The sequence below is a fragment of the Vidua macroura genome, chromosome 6 (assembly GCF_024509145.1).
Source record: "Vidua macroura isolate BioBank_ID:100142 chromosome 6, ASM2450914v1, whole genome shotgun sequence".
Lineage (NCBI taxonomy): Eukaryota > Metazoa > Chordata > Aves > Passeriformes > Viduidae > Vidua > Vidua macroura.
Window position 1 is genome coordinate 36,781,793 of NC_071576.1, and position 20,076 is coordinate 36,801,868.

The following is a 20,076-nucleotide window of genomic DNA, read 5'->3' on the forward strand; positions in this document are numbered from 1 at the left end:
TCCTGGGGATCTGGGACAACCAAAGCTCAGCAGTTAAGGCTCTTGCAGGTTTCTCTGTACATGCTGCAATTCCTGCACTTATTACCCTCTGAGCAGGACCAGAGTTTGCTGATCTGGTTATTTTCTTCTTTCCTGTTTTGTGTTTTGTTGAGGTATTCATCTTCCCAAATTATGGTGGCCAGAGCTCAGCAAAACCATATAATGCACTGTCACTGTGGAAGAAAAGTGACTGGGCATATTTGTGCTGGTTTTTCCCAGGAACAGCAGTCTTTACTGACGGGCATCTATTTTGATGAGTGTCTGACCAACAGTTGGCTAGAAAGGGCTTCCCAGGCTTGTGCTGTAGGCACAATTCCCAGAGCTCCAGGAGGGTGACCCTTCCCAGAGCTAGTGGCACACAGCCCTGCCAAGGGCTGTCTCTGCTCATTACCTGGCTCCCAGTGATGCTGCCTCATACTCTCTGTCAGGAGAGAGAGAAACAGTGAACTTCCCAGACACCCCTGGCTGCTTCCCATACAGCATCCCAGGAGCACAGCCAGAGATCTCCCTTGGCCAGCCAGCACCCTGTGCATGCCTCTCCTGGCCAGCTGGGAGTAGCTGGGACTGCAAATCAGTTGGTCACTCAGAAAATAAATCAGTAATTTAAGCCAGATAAGTATATTTTATTGCAGTATCACAGCTAGGAAAACTGATCTGCTCCTCAGTGCAAGCCTGCCTTCTATTAACTGCAAACTATTGCTTTTAAGCACATCACCTCCATCACCTTCCATAAACTTTTACAGGCTATTTATGGCTGGCCTATAAACCAAGGTGCTGTGGCTGCTGGTCTCTGCCTCTTGACAGTATGTTTCTATTAGGAAGTGTCAGGGACAGGGCTGACCACAGTACAATACTTTTAAATGGGTGGCCTTGAAGGTCAACAGCATTTCTGTCTTCTGACAGTAAATTGCAAACTCAAGGTTATTTGCCATCTTTCCCTTGGTGGTTTCTTGCAGGATGATAGATGTCAAAATTGAATACTTGAATTCTGGAGTGGCTTCCTTTCAGTGTATTTGTCTAGTCAATCACTTATCACATTTAGGTATGGATCTTTCTGAGATACATTATGAACTTCTAAGACAACCAAGTTCACATTCTCACTCTCTTTTATCCATGTGTTTGTGTGTGAGACCATTAGCCTGCGTGTCTTTAATAAACGTCAAGCCTCTTAGCAAGTTGCAGTTAAATCTGATGCATAAGTAAGAATCTGAGATAAGCACTCCCTGTAATTTGCATGAAAATGAGCTGCTGAATATATTGAGGGAGGCCTGAATTATTGCCCCACTGAGAAAACAGCAGTTAAGGTTCACTCGCTCAGCACTCTGGGAGGCATCTTTGAGGCAGCCCACATCTAGCTACCAATCAGGCATAGGAAGGGTTGTTACCCTCTCCTGTCCATCCAAACAGGCAGGTGACAGAGGAGGGAGAGGAGGAGATTTATACACTGGTATTTGTGCATTTTAACAAAAGCATATCTCTTTCTGTAGATTCCATGGTAATTATCTGCATGTGATCTGTTTAATAATTTACAGGAAAAAATGATGCAACCATGAAGTAATTATATGGTACATACTTAATGTATGTTAATTGCTGCTTATATCCAAGGATTTTTATTCTGCCAATAGCAACAAAGTCCTGACAACTAGTTATTTTCCTACAATTCAGGAAAAAGTGGTAACCTCATACCAAACTGTAGGTGAAACATGGTTTTCAATATTCAGTGATTCTACTAGCTTTTGTCATTTAAATTACTCTGCAGGAAAACTAAACAACAAACCTGACTCTGTGTTAGGTTCAGGATATCTTCATCTCTGTGTGGATGCAAAGGTTGTGCATGCTCTCTCACTTCTCCCTATGCTTTCTCTGTTTTCCTTAACATGCTGAGCACATAATTTTGTGTCTCTGTAAGGTCTCAACATAGGATCCTAATTCTGTACCTCTGTTCACAGAATATTCTTGAGATGAAAGTCTATGACGAAAATGCAGTCACTAAAGATGACCTCCTCTTCACTGTTCTCTTTGATGTTGCTAAAATCCAGCTTGGAGAAACTGTTCACTTGACATTTCAACTAAATCCAAAGGTGAGAGATAAAACTGCCTTGGTCATAGGAAGAAAATATATTTTTTGATATTATCTCCTAAGTAAATTCTTTTAAAGCAATTGTAGGTAGGAGAGTTTGTTTCCTCTTGGTATGCACTTCATATACCCTGTGAAGAACCTTCCAAACCTTAATCAGCAAAGTAGACAAGGACATGATCCTGCAGACTTTTGCTAACTCATCAAACCACTTAGCAGGTGTTTTTTTTCTGACACCAGAGTTGCCTTTTTTCCCTCTTTCTTGACTCTGTTGTTCAAATAGGTTTTGTTGGAAATACAAAATTTTATTACCATTGCACAAAGTTTCTTTGTTAGAATTTTTTTTCCTGGCACAAGCACTTGTGAGTTTGGGCATAATCTGGCACAGATGCTGCAGTACTCCCTTAAAAACTGATTCCTTGCCCTATAATTCTTTTGAATATACCCAAAAATAATCAGAAGATCCATACTAAGGTACTAAAACCAGCTGATGGCCAGTTGCTCAAACTATTTCATTGTTTCAGTGTGCCTGAACACTTACATGATGACTTCAACATGGGATGTGGGTATTCAATTTAGATATTTCTATAGATTTGCTATTTCACTGACTTTCCTTATAGGGTACATATGGGTATTCAGCTCCACAGTGATTTCAGCAGGCAGTCTGCCTTAACTTGTCTGGGCACTCGTCAATGTGTTGTCCATGTTATAGGAGTCCTTTTGATCAGAAGAATTGAGAATGCCCTCTTCTATACAGCAGCATCCCTCTTCAGATAACATTACACAATAATAAGCCAAGCCTTTGGACAGTTTTAAGCCAACAGTTACTGTTGCAGGACTGCCAGCCCTTCTACTCTGCCTCACCACCAAACAGAAAAGGACAGTTTGGTCTGAGGACTGATGGTTAACAAAGGAGGGAGAACATTTTCAAAATCACTCTAACTCAAATGCTTTCGCTCCTTGCACTATACCCTGGAGCAGGAGGGAAATTTGATTTGATTGAAGAACTCTTTCAGGAGCCAGAATAATAATTGACAGACATAGCTAATGAGAAAGAAAATTAATTCAGATGCTTATAATAAATTATTTTTTTACAGACGCAGGAGATGCTAGAGGTTGAGTTTACATTGGAGAGCATGTGAGTAACATCCACGGGGAACCACAGAAGTGCCCCTTTGCAAGCAGTCAAACATATGCTAGCATTTAGTATAATATAGTTTAAAATACTCAGCATGACAGCAATGGCTGGTGTTGATAAGTTAGTTGCATATTGGCTAAAACTCTATATTCCTTATCCACCAAGAATCATTCTAATTATTAATTTATCCTATTACTTGCTGAATGAGGGAGGATAATAAGAATTGCAGTCATCATACTTATTAAAATTATTGTTTACCATTATGATTTTTTTAAAAAAGGGAAAAACTCCTTTCAGATGTGTCCCTAAATTAAAAATCAGAGACATGTTTGAGACCATGCTGGACAAGACAAACTTCAAGAAAGGTATTATTCCTTGATGTTCATTTAAGGATGTATTTAGGATGTATTCTTCTGATTGCATTTTTTTTCTCTTTCAGTCCAGTCCCTCCTGAAAAGCTTGTGACTAATGGTGTATTAGTGGTAATTTTAAACTATTGTTCTCTGTCTTTGTTTTCATCATAGTGATAGGAATGGTGAATCTGGCAGGTGCCCCAACACCTCACTGCAGCAAGGCTGAAGGGGGGGAGATGGGGGTTAAACACAGGTAGCTATCCTGTTGTGCTGCTCCCTGCAGGGGCATGTGTTAGGAAAGAATGTGCACAGCCATTTGGGATACCCAGAGACCTGTTCACCACCACAGGCTGCTATCAAGCCTATTGACAAAGCCTGAAGTAGTCTTTCACTGACTTACTGCTGCTCTGTCATTTCTTTGGGAAACTTCTTCTGTGACTCTCTTATAGCCATCCTGTTCTCCCCACTTCCACAGGATGATATGGAACTTGCTTTCTCAGCTGCCTGTAACTCATTACTTAGAGGAGGTAGCACTTGACTGTCCAGCTTCACCAAAGCAGGGCAGCAAGGACATCCCTGTGATTTGGCCAACCCATCAGTTTATTCTCAGGAGGTCTCAGCATACTCCTATTTCCCCCGTTATTTCCCTTCTCTTTCCAGTCCTGTCCAAAACCACCACAGCAAGTTTTCTTTCAGTTGAAACCTGTCACATTTTCAGAGTGACAAAACCTGTCACATTTTCTCCTACCAGCCTAACAAACACAGGGTGGACTGTTTTCCAGACCCCAGGGACTCAGCTGACCAAAGACAGATAGCAATGAAGTGACTCAGATATGGCATGTTTTATATACTTTAACCTCTCATTTTTCATCCCTGCTACAGTCTCGTGAAATTTCCTGCTTGGAAGTCCTAGTGGACAACAGATGGACAAAAAAAGAACCTTCAGGTTAGACTTCAAACTAGAAGCAAAACCCCCTTATTTTATGGTTAACTGACTTTTCTTGGTTGATTGCTTGCTTTGGGGTTTTTTTTTTTTTTTGTTGTTGTTGTTGTTGTTTTTTTTTTGTTTTTGGTTTGTTGTTTTTTTAAAAAATAGTTCTGTTTTAGTTTGTTTAGTTTGTTTTGGTTTTGTTTGTTTGGTTTTTTGTCTGTGTGTTGTTTGTTTTGTTTTGTCATTTTCTTATCTGGTCATTTTCCTGCTTTGTTCTTACAATTAGAGCACAGGAACTGGATGGTTAGGAGTGTATACGTAGGTTCACAGATCCAACAGTTTGTGCTAACTAACTATAAAAACTGGACTTTGAATTAAAGGAATGAATCTTACAAATGCTGTGAAGTAGAAGAAAAGACATGTTTCTATCTCAACTTAGGTTTTGTCCAATTTGCCTGTATATCTGAGTTTTTAAAACATCTACAGCAGCTTTATAAGCTTTTGTGGTTTGTTTTTGATTTGCTTCTTTGCTTTTCTTCTCCTCCTATTTCTTGTACTGTTCCCTTGCTGGATAAATAGAGTTTGGAAGCTTGTAAGCATTGTTGAAGGATTTATATATAAGCTTCTGAAAGACCATTTAATGTTCCATTTCTGGAATCATAGTCATTAACTCTCTGTATATTTTTAATGTTTGGATTTTTTTTTTTTTTATTTCAGAAAAAGACTTCTTGTTTTCAGTGAAGGGATCATATGAGAAGAGCCAGACCCTGTCGCTGGGCTCTTTCTGGCAACCTCTGAAACCCCTGAACTTCCATTACATCAAGTACAGCCTGTCAGAGCTGTGCATGGCTCTAGCAGAGAAAAAAACTCATTTCTGCTCGGTATGTGACCATTAGCTTGATTAAGCACAATAAACTCATGGTCTTCTACACTTGACTGAGGCAAATGGAAAGAGTTTGTATTTTTAATAAAGAGCTATCTTTCATGAACTTCAGCTCTGAAACAGCATTGTAACCCCTAAGACATAGAACTATTAGATGCCAGCTTGAAAACTGTTGGACAGGGACCCCATTTGAAAAAAGTAAATGGAAGACAGTGCTTTTACATGGTGTATACATGAAATATTTCTCTACATTATAATTTATTTTTCAGTGTACTTCAGGTGAAGACAAAAAAGACTGCCATGCATCCCTCACTATTCCTCTGGATTCACTTCCATTCAGTGAGAAAGTGGCAGTAGCAAAGGTGATTGATACCAACTTCTTACAATAAATGTTAAGCTTTAGACCAAAGATCAATGGGCATGAGTTAATTAGATCAGTGTGAAGTAGGGGTTTAGATATGTAACTCTTAGTGCCCTTAGCTTCCTAACGATTCCTGACATCATGGATCTGTACATTTTCATATAACCTAACAGAAGGTTCACCAAAAAAAAAAAAAAAATCACAAACACATGACAAATGGATTTCTGTGACCACCTCAGAGACTAATGCAGATCAGAGCAAATGCAAATGATGAGGAAGGATGGAGCACATTGGCAGAGCTGATTTTTACTGTATACTGCTCTCCTTATCTTTACTATAAAACAATATAAGGAAAATAATGTTGACTTGGAGAAGTTTTAAGATTTAGATGGATTTTCTGATTATTATGGCTTTGTGGCTCGATGTGGCTTTTAGAAAAAGAGAAGGGCTTAAGAGCTGATGGTAAAGAAAGAATGTAGAATGATCTCCAGTGTTTATATTGTGCTGGGTTTTTTTTCCTAGGATGAGACAGTCAATTTACATGTGAAGTCAAATGACTGGTAAGAAATTCTGTCTTTGGGTTTTGTGGTTGTGAAAAAAATATGCTTTTTTTTGCTTTCTTACCTATTTCTGTAACAAAGGGAGAAAGTGTTGAGTAAATGATTATTTTTACCTATTCACCTATGTTCATTACCTATGTCCAGAAGGTGGTTAACTGTGCCAGGTGAATTTTCCTGTTATGCTGCTATATGGAAGTTCAATTTAGATGGGATGAATAATGTTTTCTGGTTGCAACATCTGTAGAGCTATATATTGAGAAAAATATGTGTTTGCTTTCATTTCCTTCTTTGTGAAAAATACAGAGTATTTGTATTTATAAAATCTGGCAGTCCTGAGGCAAGAAATCCTAAATATTCCACTGTTTTTAGTATCCATATATGGATTGCAGTATTTATGTCCGACACTTCCTGAAAATCAGTGTAGTAATAAAGAATATTTCTTTCTGTAAGATTTTGCTGCTTTGCAGTTCATCAGCCTTATCTATGCCATCTGTGATGTGCTTTTGTGGGGCCACAGTAGCAGCTTTTCTAAGCCTCATAAAAAAGTTGCAACTTGTAAGCAAGTATCCAGATATTAATTTTAAGTGATTTTGCACACCCTGTTTAACCCTGGACTTTGTTTGAGGTCCAGAAACTTAGATGTTCGCTTGGAGTTTGATCCATGTACAGAGGAGAAAAATTTCCTACAGAAAAGGAAGAAGTTTGTGGCTTCTGCTCTGAAAAAAGCACTACATTTAGAACAAGACCTACAAGATCATGAGGTATGGGGAGTATCACAGGGACTGTAACAGGAATAGGTTATGCTCCTAGCCTTTTGCATATTGTTCCTTAACTAGCCCTGATACATTCACTACACCATGTAAAGCACTAAGGAATGATTTTCTACATTTTCTATTTTAGATGAAGAGCCAGGATAGCATCAAACCTTCTTGATACACATTTTCCCAGAAAACATAATGCCATAAATCAGAATTTTTTCTCTATTTATTTTTCATTTGTGCATTATTGATCTGGATAGTATGACTGTTTTAGCTGATCATTCAGTCACCAAGACCTCCTATTTTATCAGATTTTTGGAGGGAGAAAATCTAACAGTTAAGGTGATGCATGATACTGGCTGATGAGAAGATGTCTTATTTTAGACTCTCTCCTCTGGTGCTCATCATCTCAGCTGTAGTTCCTCAAATAGAACAAAGCCATTCAACATTTTTTCTCTAATCTGCTTGTCTGAGTAGTGTTTGTATTTGTTAATGTCCTCACTAGCGTGGGGATGGTTAGTGCTTTAGGGAAGGAGCACGGTCTGTGATCAGGAACTTGAGAAATGAAGAACCAACTTGAGAGCTGGTTATTTTTTTTTCACCTGTGTTTTCTCCTTTTTCCAGGACAGGCAGACCAAAGGCATATTAGCTAATATATGACAGCATGGTTTTAGACATTATAAATTATGCCCCCACTCACAAATTGATCATATTACTACTGTTTCTCATTGGCACAATAGTTTCAATCAAAAAAAACCAGCAATTTCTTAAGTATAAGAATTTTTAGGAGAAGTACTTCCAACTATTATTTTCAGATTTTCCAGCAGATGAATATTTCCTTATAGTTAAATAAATGCAAATCAGAATACTTTGCTTTTACCTGAAACGTTTGATTTGAATCAGGAAACTGTTGAGTATTTCGTTGATGCAATTGCCTGGAAATGTGTGTGGAAAATGTCAATGGGCTCCTCCTCTCTCAGTGGGTTTCTTAGAGAAATTTGTCTTCCTGTAACACAATTTAGATTTCCATACAATTAGGCTTCCTCACTGCAATTATATACTCCAGGTACTTTGTAGGAAATGTAATCTAGCTATTATGCCTGACTTACAGAGAGGATGAACTCTGCTTTTTATCAAAACAGACCTCTTAAGAAAAGATGTTTTGCTAAGGAAAATGCAGTCTAACATTGAAATGCCTTGAAACTATGGTTTTTGATAAGCCAGCGTGTAAAAATTTACAATCAAAATTGATAGATTTTGATCAAATCCTCAAAATCAGTTAGTTTTGTTTTGGTTTGACTTTTTTTCTGTGCAAAATGCAGAGTTTTCTTTTTTTTTTTCATCCCTGCTTGGGGAAATAGTGAAATGTTGGAATTTTTTGTGGTACTGACATGCTACATTTGACTCAGCTATGATCACTTATGCTGGTAAACAAAGTGTTGCTTACCACTCCTGTGTTGATGATTAAACAGGTACCAGTTGTAGCAGTGATGACAACAGGAGGTGGCACGCGGGCACTGACATCTCTGTTAGGCAACCTGTTGGGTCTTCAAAAGCTGGGTCTCTTGGATGCTATTTCATACATCACTGGGTCATCTGGTTCAACGTGGTAAGGAGATCCTGAACAAAGACATCACTCATCACCTCTCTAGTCTGCTGTGAGATATTTATTCTCTTCATTTTTGTAAAGAAAAGCATGAGTTTCATTCTTGAGATTTTTTTATTGCTGCATTCGAAGCACATTGCCCAGGCCAGTGAATGGCCTAGGTGCTGCTTTCTTTCAGCTCTAGGATCTTTCCTACTGAGTCACTGGGGTGCAAATCACAGCCTTGTGCATCAACCTTAGTAGCAAGGAGGGGCTTTTTTCAAGTCTTCAAGTTTCACTAGTGAATTGGGGAACTCCTCTAAATCAAAAAATCTTTTCAATAATATACTAAGCTCAAAAGATGCTTTTAAAGAAACTCAGCTAGTTCATTTGATGTGGGCCTTAAATATAAGTCTAAAAAGTGAAAGTTTCTATGCATATGACAATGCACTCCCTTTCTTTTCCCCAGGACTTTGTCACATTTGTATCAGAGTGCTGACTGGTCACACAAGGATCTATCAACACCGATTGGTGAAGTCCGCAGACATATGACCAAGTGCAAGCTAAGCTGCTTTTCCCTGGAGAGCTTGCAATACTATGCAAAGGAGCTAAAACTGCGGAAGCAAGAGGGATACCAGATCTCTAGTGTTGATTTTTGGGGGCTTCTGCTGGAAAAAGCATTAGATGATGGGGTAGTGTTTTTCCAATGTTTTCTCTAACAGCTACTGAATCCTATTGTGTGGAAAATGAAGCTCCAGGGACAGATGCCTGAGAGCATGCCAGTGTTATCCAGCACATGATTTCTGCTGATTAACAAAGGGGTTTTAGAATTGTTAAGGTTGGAAAGGCCTCTGTGTCCAACCATTAACCTATCATTATCACGTTCACTGCTAACCCAATTCCCCAGGTTCCACATCTACATAAGTTTCAAACACTTTCATAGATGGTGATTCCACCACTTCCTTGGGGAACCTGTTCTAATGCTGACTAGCCTTTCAGTGAAGAAATTTTTCCTAATATTCAATTTAAACCTCTTCAGGCACAACTTAAGTTCATTTCCTCCTATCTTATCATTTGTTACTCGGAAGAAGAGATCAATCCCCACTTATCTATTACTTCCTTTCAGGAAGTTGTAAAGAGTGACAAGGTCTCCCCTGAGCCTCATTTTCTCCAGGCTACACAGTACCAGCTCCTTCAGCTGTTCCTTGTAAGACTTTTTCTCACGACCCTTTCCCAGCTGCATTGCCTTTGCTCCATGTTGTTCTATGGACATGCTCCAGCACCTCAGTGTCTTTCTTATAGTGAGGGCCCCAAAACTGCACAAAGCACATGAGGTGTGGCCTCACCAGTGCTGAGTACAGGGGCACAATCACTGCCCTGGTCCTACTACTACTGCTGACACAGGCCAGGATTCCATTGGCCTTCTGTTCATGTTCAGCTGCTGTCAGCCAGCACCCCCAGGTTCTTTTCTGCTGGGCAGCTTTCCACAGCCCCTTCCCCCAGCCTGTAGTGCTGTATGGGGTTGTTATGACCCAAGTGCAGGACCTGGCACTTGGCCTTGTTGCACCTCATATGATTTGCCTTGGCCCATTGATCTAGCCTGTCCAGATCCCCCTGCAGAGCCTTCCTGCCCTCCAGCAGATCAACAGCTCCCACCCAGCTTAGTGTTGTCTGCAAACTTGTTGAGAGCTTTGTCCTCATGTATCTCTTAACCCATAATTAGCAGCCCAAGGGGCTTCTGTAGAAAAGAAAACCCATGTCTCCTTCTACAAGCATGACTATCTGAGTACCTAACTAAAGAGTCTTGCTCTTGGTTTATTTTCCTCTGTTCCTCCCTGTGAGAACAAATTTCCATGTGAAGTGGATGTATTTACTAAAAAGAGTACATGACCATTTTTTAAAAAAGCATCCTACAACTCCACCAGTAATTAAATAAGCCTATGTGGATGTGTAAATGTTTAGATCATTCCTTGGTAATAAAAATGTCTGGACACAAAATGAATCAAGAGAATAGCAAAATTAAGAGGGAAACAGCTATGTATTTTGCTGTACTCTTGGAAGCCCATAAACTATACCAAGAAGGTCCCTTGATTTTGCTCTTTGTCTTTCATCAATTCACAGAAAAATAACCACAAACTCTCAGATGAACAAGAGGCATTGAGTCAGGGTCAAAATCCCCTACCTATCTACATGATCCTCAACATCAAAGAAGATTACAGCCTTTCAGAGTTCAAAGGTGATGGCAAAAATGGGTTTATTTGGTGTTTGAACTATCTGCATTATCAGTACTTCAACCTCTTCTACAGCTGACCCATAGCATTTATAAACAGTTTCTTTTCTTCCTTAACTTTTTTTTTCATTTCCAGACATTATGCCTAGGCTATGGGAGGAACTTATCTTCTGCAGGGCAAGAGAAATCTTGGCAAGGAGTTTAAGGACAGCCAAGGTTTAAGGACAAGCCTCCACATGTGGGGTAGCTCAGGCTGACCCCTCTTGGTATAAACTTCCCTTATGTTCTCTCTGGAGAAGGTAATTGGAAAGTTCTGAATAAACAGCACTGCGAAACATTACTGAGTGAGTGGCTGACACCAGCTGAACTCTTTACTCTGAGGAAGGCCAGTCTGTGGTCACCCCGCAGATAGGGTTTATCCAACAGCTGCCTTTTTGCCTTTTCATTGCCCTTCCATCAGGGAAGCAGGGATAAGATTAAGATTTAAAAGTTTGTTTTATGTTTCTACAGAATGGGTGGAGTTCACCCCTTATGAAGTTGGGTTCTTAAAATATGGTGCCTTCATTCGTGCTGAGGATTTTGGCAGCGAATTCTTCATGGGTCGCCTGATGAAGAAGCTTCCTGAGTCCCGAATCTGCTTCATGAAAGGTGATGTGGTCTATTGCAAAAATTTGAATTGCATAAATAGGTACTTTATTTTTAATATAATGCAAACTCTGCATATTACAACCAGTGCCCTGCATCATGCAGGACTGAAACCAATTGTACACCATGTTGTTCTCACCTCTGCCTGAATTCCTTAGACAATGGAGATGGGCTAAAAGTACTGTGAGAAAATTTCAACTATTCACTGTTGCTCTTGTCTTGAATAGTGATGCTCATGCCTGAAGTTTCAGAGCTGCTTGAAGAGGCTAGGTTCATTTTGAACCAACCAACAGCAGAGTTCCACATGAAAAACATTTGTATTTTGAAACCGAAATCTTAGTCAAATTTGTCTGTGAATGGCATGATCTTAGATGCCAAAGCAATGTTGTTAATGAGTTTATTATAAAATACAGCAATTTAGAGTACTTTTGTCAACTGCTACTGATACTTTTGCAAGTTTAATAGTATTCTAAATCCTCTGTAATTTTGCTACCATGATAAATCATTGAAATTTATCATTCTTAATTCAGTAAATTGGGTAGCACCCAGTAATATATGAAAAAACAGTTTTGTAGGTTTTATGCAATTCTTGTTTGATTTTTGCTTAATACTGGAACTCTCTACTATGCCCCTTTGTACATTGGTTCTCTGGGGTAAAGCTGTCTGCAGACAAGTCCATCTACTCTTAAACAGATATTTTACAAGTAAATAAGCACAAGACACAACAGGACACCAAGAACACAGGTAAAAAATGGTTAACTTATAAAGTGAAAATCCATACAACCAGCAACACCACATGGTATTCCTTATTTGGTATTCAGAGAAGCTGTGAATGTCTGTATTATGCAGAGGAGTCTATAATCATATTATTCTAAACATGAGACAATAGTTGGGCATAAGAAAGAAAATATTGTGCTCAGTCACACAAGCACTAAATCTTACAGCTTTATTAGCTATGCTAAGAGCTTTCTGTGATGTCATGAGTTAAGAAAAGGGTTGTTTGAGGGAAAAGACTCAGAAGAAAACACAGGATCCAAGAGTATGAATAGATCTGAAAAAGGCAGGAGAAATTAATGCATAGGAAATCCCACTGGTGGCTCTGAAGTTCAGATGCAGCCTCCAGTACTAGAAATCCTAAATCCAGGAGCTTGAGATGCTGGAGAGTACGCTGGAGAAATCCCTTAATTCTTCCCTTTTTCTTTTACTCTTCTATTAAGCACTCTGCTGACTGTTAGAGGTAGGAGGTAGGTCACAGAGCTAGGTGGGACTACAGAGCCTTCTTCTGAGCATGTTATGTCTCCATTGCAGTTCCTCAATAGCAGTGGGGTAGTGTACTCATACCCGAGGTGGCCAGGTAGCAAGCACACCCAACACATCCAGCCTGGGCTGAGCTCTGTTCTCAGCCTTAGCACCTGAGCCTGGTGATCCCACAGCCACGTGTGTGTCTTTATAAAGGACAAGGTAGAGAGTTAAAGCAATGTTGCCATCTAGTGATACCACATGCAATGCCCTCTTGGGTAACTATTAAAATGTGCTATTAGTTACAGTGTGATAATTTAAAGACAAAAGCAAGGTGTCATTTGCAGGGAGTGGAAAGACCTTTTCTAAGAGCAGTGGCTAGAGCTGGAAAAACTGGATGAGCTTACAGGGATACAAGACCCTCATGTTTCCAGAAGAAAGGCTGGGGTGCATAAGGGCTTGTTCACTCTCTTCTACTCTGTTGGCCTAATAAAAGATACCATCCCTCTTCACAGTTCTTACTTCAGCCAATACAGGTACAAAGAAAATTCAGTGCAAGAGGTTAGGGCAACTTTGCCATGTAATTATAAACAAGTTCTGAGGAGACAACAATGTTTGAAAGTCATTAAATGCATGAACAGTGTGTAACTCCAAGGGTAAGGGAACCTGAAGAGTTACAGAGTGGGAAGACACCAAGACAGGAGAAACCAGAGGAGCTGTTTTCTTGTAGCAGGGTTGGACAGAAGCTCCTCAAGCTGCTGAGATGAGGCTGTCTTGACAGAAACTGGCCAGTAATTATGTGCAAATGAACTCTGCTTGACAGTTAAGTGTAGATCGAGAGGCCCAATCTGGTTTCTTGATTATGCATTTGTAATATTTCCTAAGTGAGTCTATTTTTACAAGGACTTCTTCTAAAACAGAAGGCTCTTGGATTTCTGTCCCACTCTAGAAACAAGTCATGTTTTAAAGGGAATTGTATTTCTGCTAATAATGTATGGGATGAATAATTATTTTATTGTGCAACTCAAATTATTGCATCCTGTACAATGTATGGCTTTTGCAAAGCTTTCACTGGTAGAGATTTTCAAGGCAAAGCACAGCCCTGCCTTCTCTGCTAGAGTTCCTCTTGGGGCCTGTGACAGAGCTGTGGAGGAAGAAATACTTTTTAAAATCCAAGAAACTTGTGGAGATTTCTGCACTGTGAAGACACTTTCAGATGTTCTTTTATGTGGGATGGCAAAAGTGGGAGAAGCACTATGGGAATGAGAATAACAAATAGAAGGGGAAGGGTCTCCCTCAAAAGACTTTGTGCAGAGAGAAATTTTAGAGGGACAAAGATGTCTTTTATTTAGAGGACTTTTCTGCAGACTATCCCAGACTGTACTCTAACCATTTGATTCTTGACTGAACAGAAGTAGCTTCCAAACATTTAACTGAGTATCCACTTGTATATGACATATTTTGTAGACCAGACGTGTATTTTATAGGAACGGGCATGGTTTTGCTCACTTATGACAGTTGCTTATAGGATGGATAATGTTGGTTTGTATGTGGCAAGGAATTAGAGTGGCTGAAGGCCTCACACAATGTTTTAAACTATTTAGGCTCCTCCTTGATGAAAGAATGCTAATTGCTGAAAAGAACTTCATATAGTTTTGGTGATAATTTGGAAACCTCGAGACTTTCCAATACTCCTTGCAAAGTTGAGAGATTTTTTTTTTAAGGGGTATTTTCTATTAGAATGTTTCTGAAGAAGTTTCCCTGTTCTCTACCATTGCACAGGCCTATGGAGCAATGTCTTTTCATACAACCTCTTGGATGCCTGGCATTCGTCGAATCCTACACAGAGGCGCTCACTGAGGTGTACCCAACACAGCACTGTTGATACTGGTTAGTTATGTTTCTGTTTTACCTGGTGCCTCATAAATCCAGAGGCTTCATGTTGTCAGCTATATCTAACTAGGTTTCCTCTCTGAATTTATTAATAGCAATATTATTTTCATTAATCTCTCTTATACTGAATTTATGCAAATATAAAACTACTGGAGGTTTTAAACAGATTGTCTTTGCTGGGGGCCCTTTGGTGAACCTCCACGTTGTAACAAACACCTCTGTGCTGTGTTTTCTGTCTGCCTCAGCAGCTGGTGCTTTTCATAGATTGTTGTTGAAGACTTCAATTGCATGCAACTCCATTTCAATGTTCTTTGATCTTGATATAAACTTTTTTTTTTTTTTTTTAAGAGGCCTTGGTTTTCCTTTCTGTGTTTAAAGGCAGTTAGTGAGTTTGGTTTATGGGTTTCTATCACTTTCTCCATGGAAGTGTTGCAAAGCCTTAAGCTAAATAAATCAATAAATGCATGTGATAGAAAGTGATTGCCTCTTTTCCCAATCTCATGAGGTACTATTTAGCACCACCCTATTTCTCTGTTCTTTTGTGGTTGTCTCAGTCTCCTGACAGCATTTTTTTTTCCTTACAAAGCTGATTTTTATTAATTTTGAAAGGAACAGGTCCAGATTGTGAACCTACCCTAATCTCCACCCAGGGAATTGATCTGTGAGTTCTATCAAAGAATGTATCACTTTTTCCAGTTTTAGCAAGTTTGTTGCCATTCTGTTTCTCATGGAATAGGCTTTACTGAAGACTGACTTTCTTCTTATTCCTATTTTGACATTGATTTATTTGTATGTTGCAATGTCTTATTAGGATCTTCTTTTCCCTAGCTAATATGAGATGCCTTCTATTATTTTAAGTATTGAAAATAACTGTATCAAAGGAACAATTTGTTCATCTCCTCTATCTTTCAGAAGAACCTTCTCCATCAGACAGGAGACATGAGTTGGAGACTTACTTGGTCACCCCTGAATGTGGCATCATGGGCATCATTCGGCGGATCCTGACAGAGCGGGTGATGGTTTCAAAGTTCTACAACTTCCTGAAGGGATTCCAGCTGCACAATGAATACCTTCAGAACAAAAACTTCTGTATATGGAAAGGTAACATCCTTCAATATAATTGTTTACCTTCTTAGATAGTTGGTGCTTTCATCAGTGAAGGCAGATGATGAACATTTGGAAATGAATATTCTAGATAACTATTTAAATTTCATACAGTCAAATCAGCTTCAGGAATTTTCTTGACTCCAGGGAAAGAAAATTACTGTTCATCTGGGGTGGAAGAATAGCAACATGAGAAGTCAAAGAACTCTCTTCTTACCTTGAACAAACTTTTCTTTTACGTGTGAAGGCTGAACATCTGTAGTGTTTCAGGGTCTTTTGGAAAAAGTAAATGTAATGGATAGCCAAGAGGCATTTTCCCAATTTTTCCTTATTAGTCAAACAACAGATGTACTGTTTCTTCAGTGAATCACTAATCATAACAAATATTTCCTTTTAGATACTGTACTAGAGCATTTCCCCAACCAGCTGACAGAAACAGCAGAGTTCATGTGCCTGGCAGACACAGCAGGATACATCGACATTAGCTACCCACCACTCATGAGGCCAGAGAGGAAAGTGGATATTGTCCTGCACTTAAACTATTCTTCTGGATCACAGACTTTGGTGTGGAAAATGCTCTCTTTTCTTTGATAAACAACTGCTGCCTTCTAGCCCTCCTTAACTCCTAAAGATTCAGAATAATTTATGGTGAATAAACTAATTCTGGGAGAAAACGATCCTCGGTCTACAGCTCCCTGTGCAGATGCTTAGGTCTTGAAGTGATGCTGGGAAATCCCCTAAAAACAGGAGTAATACCAGATTTCTACATATTTTATTTGAATTAACCCTCTAATAGCTGAATGCTATCCCCTAGACCTGTGTGCTCCTGTGATCTCCATTTGGCTATCTAGATTTCACTCACATGGAGTGTTTATGTGGTACTAGTTACAACCACTGATGGACTCAATACAGTTGTGTTGTGATGTTCATATAAAGTTACCCACATGCAGTATAATTAGAAATAATTTGTCCAGTTATCTTTAGAACAGTAACTGGATTTTTTTTTGTTGTTGTTTGAAATTGTGGAAAAGAATTGTCCTTTGACAACATATGCTCTTTCAAATACCATCTGATAACCTGGTCTATAATTCTTGTTACTAAATATGGATAAGACAGAAATTCTTGAGGACTAAAATTTTCATACATGTCAACCAGACTCAGGAAGCAAAATCCTACTTTCAAAAATTGCTAACACACCTGCAAAATTAACATTTCAGTTAAGATGATATTTGCTCCCAGATCACTGTTTGCTTAAATCCCTTTTCAGAACCATCCTAAGGCATCTAAGACAGAGGCTTTTAAAAACCTTATGCCAAGTCAAAAAAAAAATTGTAATTTTGCATTTTAAAACTGTACTATTTCAGATTCTTGCCCATTCTACTTGTTTCAGGAACTTCTCCAAAAGAGGCATCTTTCTGTATCCTAAGCTGCTAGGCCACCCTTCCCATAGTCATGGACTTTTTTCCTATCTTGTAGAGATAAAGGCTAATGAGGAGAAGGAGAAGGTAGAACACCAATCAGGAGTGCAAGTTGGAGGCTGAGTGTTGAATTGTTCTGTTAATAGTACTTAATATCTCATGTAAGAGATAAGGACAGAAGAAATATTAACAGCGAACCCTGTTCCCAAATATTTGTGAAGGTCTTTCAATGGATGCATTAGGAAAAGTGATAGATTGTGGCAGAATTTTGAACATTTTCCTCTTTTCTGTCTGAATTCAGCCTTTGGAAGAAGCCTCCAAATACTTTCAAAAGCAGGGAATCCCATTTCCCAAAATCCAAATGAGTGAAGAAGAGAAGAAAAATCTAAAGGAGTGCTACATCTTTGAAGATACAGAGACCCCAGAGGCACCAACGGTGGTGTTTTTCCCGCTGGTGAATGACTCCTTCAGAAAATACAAAGAGCCTGGTAAGCCATGGGATGGCCCTCCCACCACCTGGCAGCTCTTTGGCTGTGGAATGGGAGACATGGTGTAGCATGGTCTCCTCCCTCCCCTGCTGTGCCTCCCATGGGAGAGAAACACAAATTCCAAGGGAGCGAAGAGTAACGTTGTGCCCCACTGGAAAGTGGGAGGTGGAACCATCTCTCTAGCCCACTGATGATGTTTCTTTATTTGTCAGGTGTGGAGCGCAGCCCTGCTGAGATGGCTCAGGGCAACGTGGATGTTTCCACCATTTTTTCCCCCTACTGCTTAAACAGCTTTACCTACACAGGGGAGGAGTTTGACAAGCTGATAGAGCTGACCAGCTACAACATTCAGAACAACCAACATCTGATCCTTCAGGCTTTGAATTCAGCCATAGAGCAGAAACGACAGCACAAAAAATAAGCACTCGCCTGTGATTCAGAAAGATATCTGCACAATTTTTTTTTTTTTTAATTCTTCTCTGGAGAAGAATCAAGAGCTGTCTTCAAATGAGCATAGTAGACTTTGGAAAGTAAAGACTTGTCTCAGGCTGTGGTTCCTCTCTACCACATGGTGATCCTAGATCAACCAATCAAACAAAATAATGATTAGACTTGTGCTTTATTTATGTTGGATTTCACTGCTGCTGAACTTTTTTTCATGCATATATGTGTATATGCAGTAAATTGAAGGTCAGAAAACATTGGATTTATTGAAAAGTTTTTGAAATGCATGAATCTGGGACAGCAGTACAAATTCTTTCAAAATTTGTTACACTAATGGAAATTGTATGAGAAATGAAGACAAATGAGCTACGGATACTTAATTTATTCCAAATCTTGTGCAACAGAAATATACGTGATAAATGTAGACAATTTCAAAGAACATGAAAACTGTATTTTCCTATAATGTCAGCAAGGAATTTTTGTTAGAAATAACATGCCAAGCTAAACATAATAGATAATCTGGGACTTCACATGAAAAATACACATTTTCTATACTTTTGAATTTAAAAGTTTATTACAGCAGCAGTATTTAGCTTTTGAAAATCTCTTGGAAGCTACTCTTTCATGCCATTTTGTGAGTCAGGATCAGCTCTTCCAGTGCAGTTATAACTATGCAATTCACAGTTCTACTTTCCACTGAACTTTCATGGTATTTAGATGATCCAGCTCAGCATCCGTGTCCTGTTAATTTCAGCAGTTTTCATAGTGTTTCTTGTTATTATAAGATGGGATGCTGTGAGAATTAAAACATCACAAACTGAGAGACAGGTTTTGTGGTCAGAAGGCAAGCTAAGTGCTTTACACTGATATCCATGGGTAATTAATGGGTAATCATATAACATTGTCAGTCCCTGCCTGTCTAAAAGCAAGTTAGGATATATGTAACTACTATAACTAGCACAAAGTAATTTGTTGAAACTGCTTATTTTTGAGATGAAGACCAAAACAATTATTTGCTTTAGGAAGAATTTTAATAAGACAAATACAATGTAAACCTGTTTCATTACAACAAAGATACTAATATAGAATAAAAAGATATAATGCTTCAGTCAGTATCGGTTGCCCTCAATTACTTAAAATTTAAATAAAATGCAGCAGCTTGTCTGTGCTGAAGTAGCATGTATTGGCAAACACAGAGCTATGAATAATGTATCATAGGAAAAATAGAAAATTAATTTTTAATTCAAAATGAAATATGAACTTCTAAAAGGCTGAAAAATTCTCTTCCTTGTTATCATGATCTATCTCTCTTCCTTCAATCTTTCCTTTATGCCTTGTCTTTCTCTTATCTTTTGCTGTCTTTAGTCACCCATGCTCACCTCTGATGACCTCAGCGCCCTCAGGGGTGCTGTGTCCTTACCCCAGCTGCTTTTCCAGGCCCTCACACCTTCATCCAATTTGCAGCCTGGGTTCAAACCTCTGGTGTGCTGAAATGGCTGTTTACTTGTTGGTGCTCATCAAGGGCTCCCCTCTTTGTGATCTCTGTTGCTGAGTCATCTGGTCCCTCTTGGCATTGCCTCTCCTCTGTCCCAGCTCTACTTCCCTCCCAGGCTTCCCTGGTTATCATTATGACAAACCCATTTGGTGTGACACATGTGTTTGCTACTTCTCCCAACTGCCCATCTTACAGCTGAGGTTTCAGGCAACTTCAAGAGCTGCAAATGGACTTCCTACCCCCATCATCCCAGTCTTTGATGACACCAAATTTCAAGAACCCTGCTTCTCTCTTCCCATTCCTGCCTTTAACTATGCCCCTTTGCTTCCCTTGATGTTCTCTTGTTTGCTGGTTTAACAGTGGGAAGCCCCATTTACTCTCAGTGTGCCACTGAGGTGTTCTCTGCTGCACCTGCCAGGGTGGGTTTGTTCTCCT

At 39.3% G+C, this 20,076-nt stretch overlaps 1 pseudogene; it reads left to right on the plus strand.

Annotated features, from left to right (window-relative positions):
* Positions 1-19,251, plus strand: part of LOC128808374 (cytosolic phospholipase A2 epsilon-like) — a 33,901-nt pseudogene extending 14,650 nt beyond the window's left edge.
* The last annotated feature ends 825 nt before the right edge of the window (positions 19,252-20,076 follow it).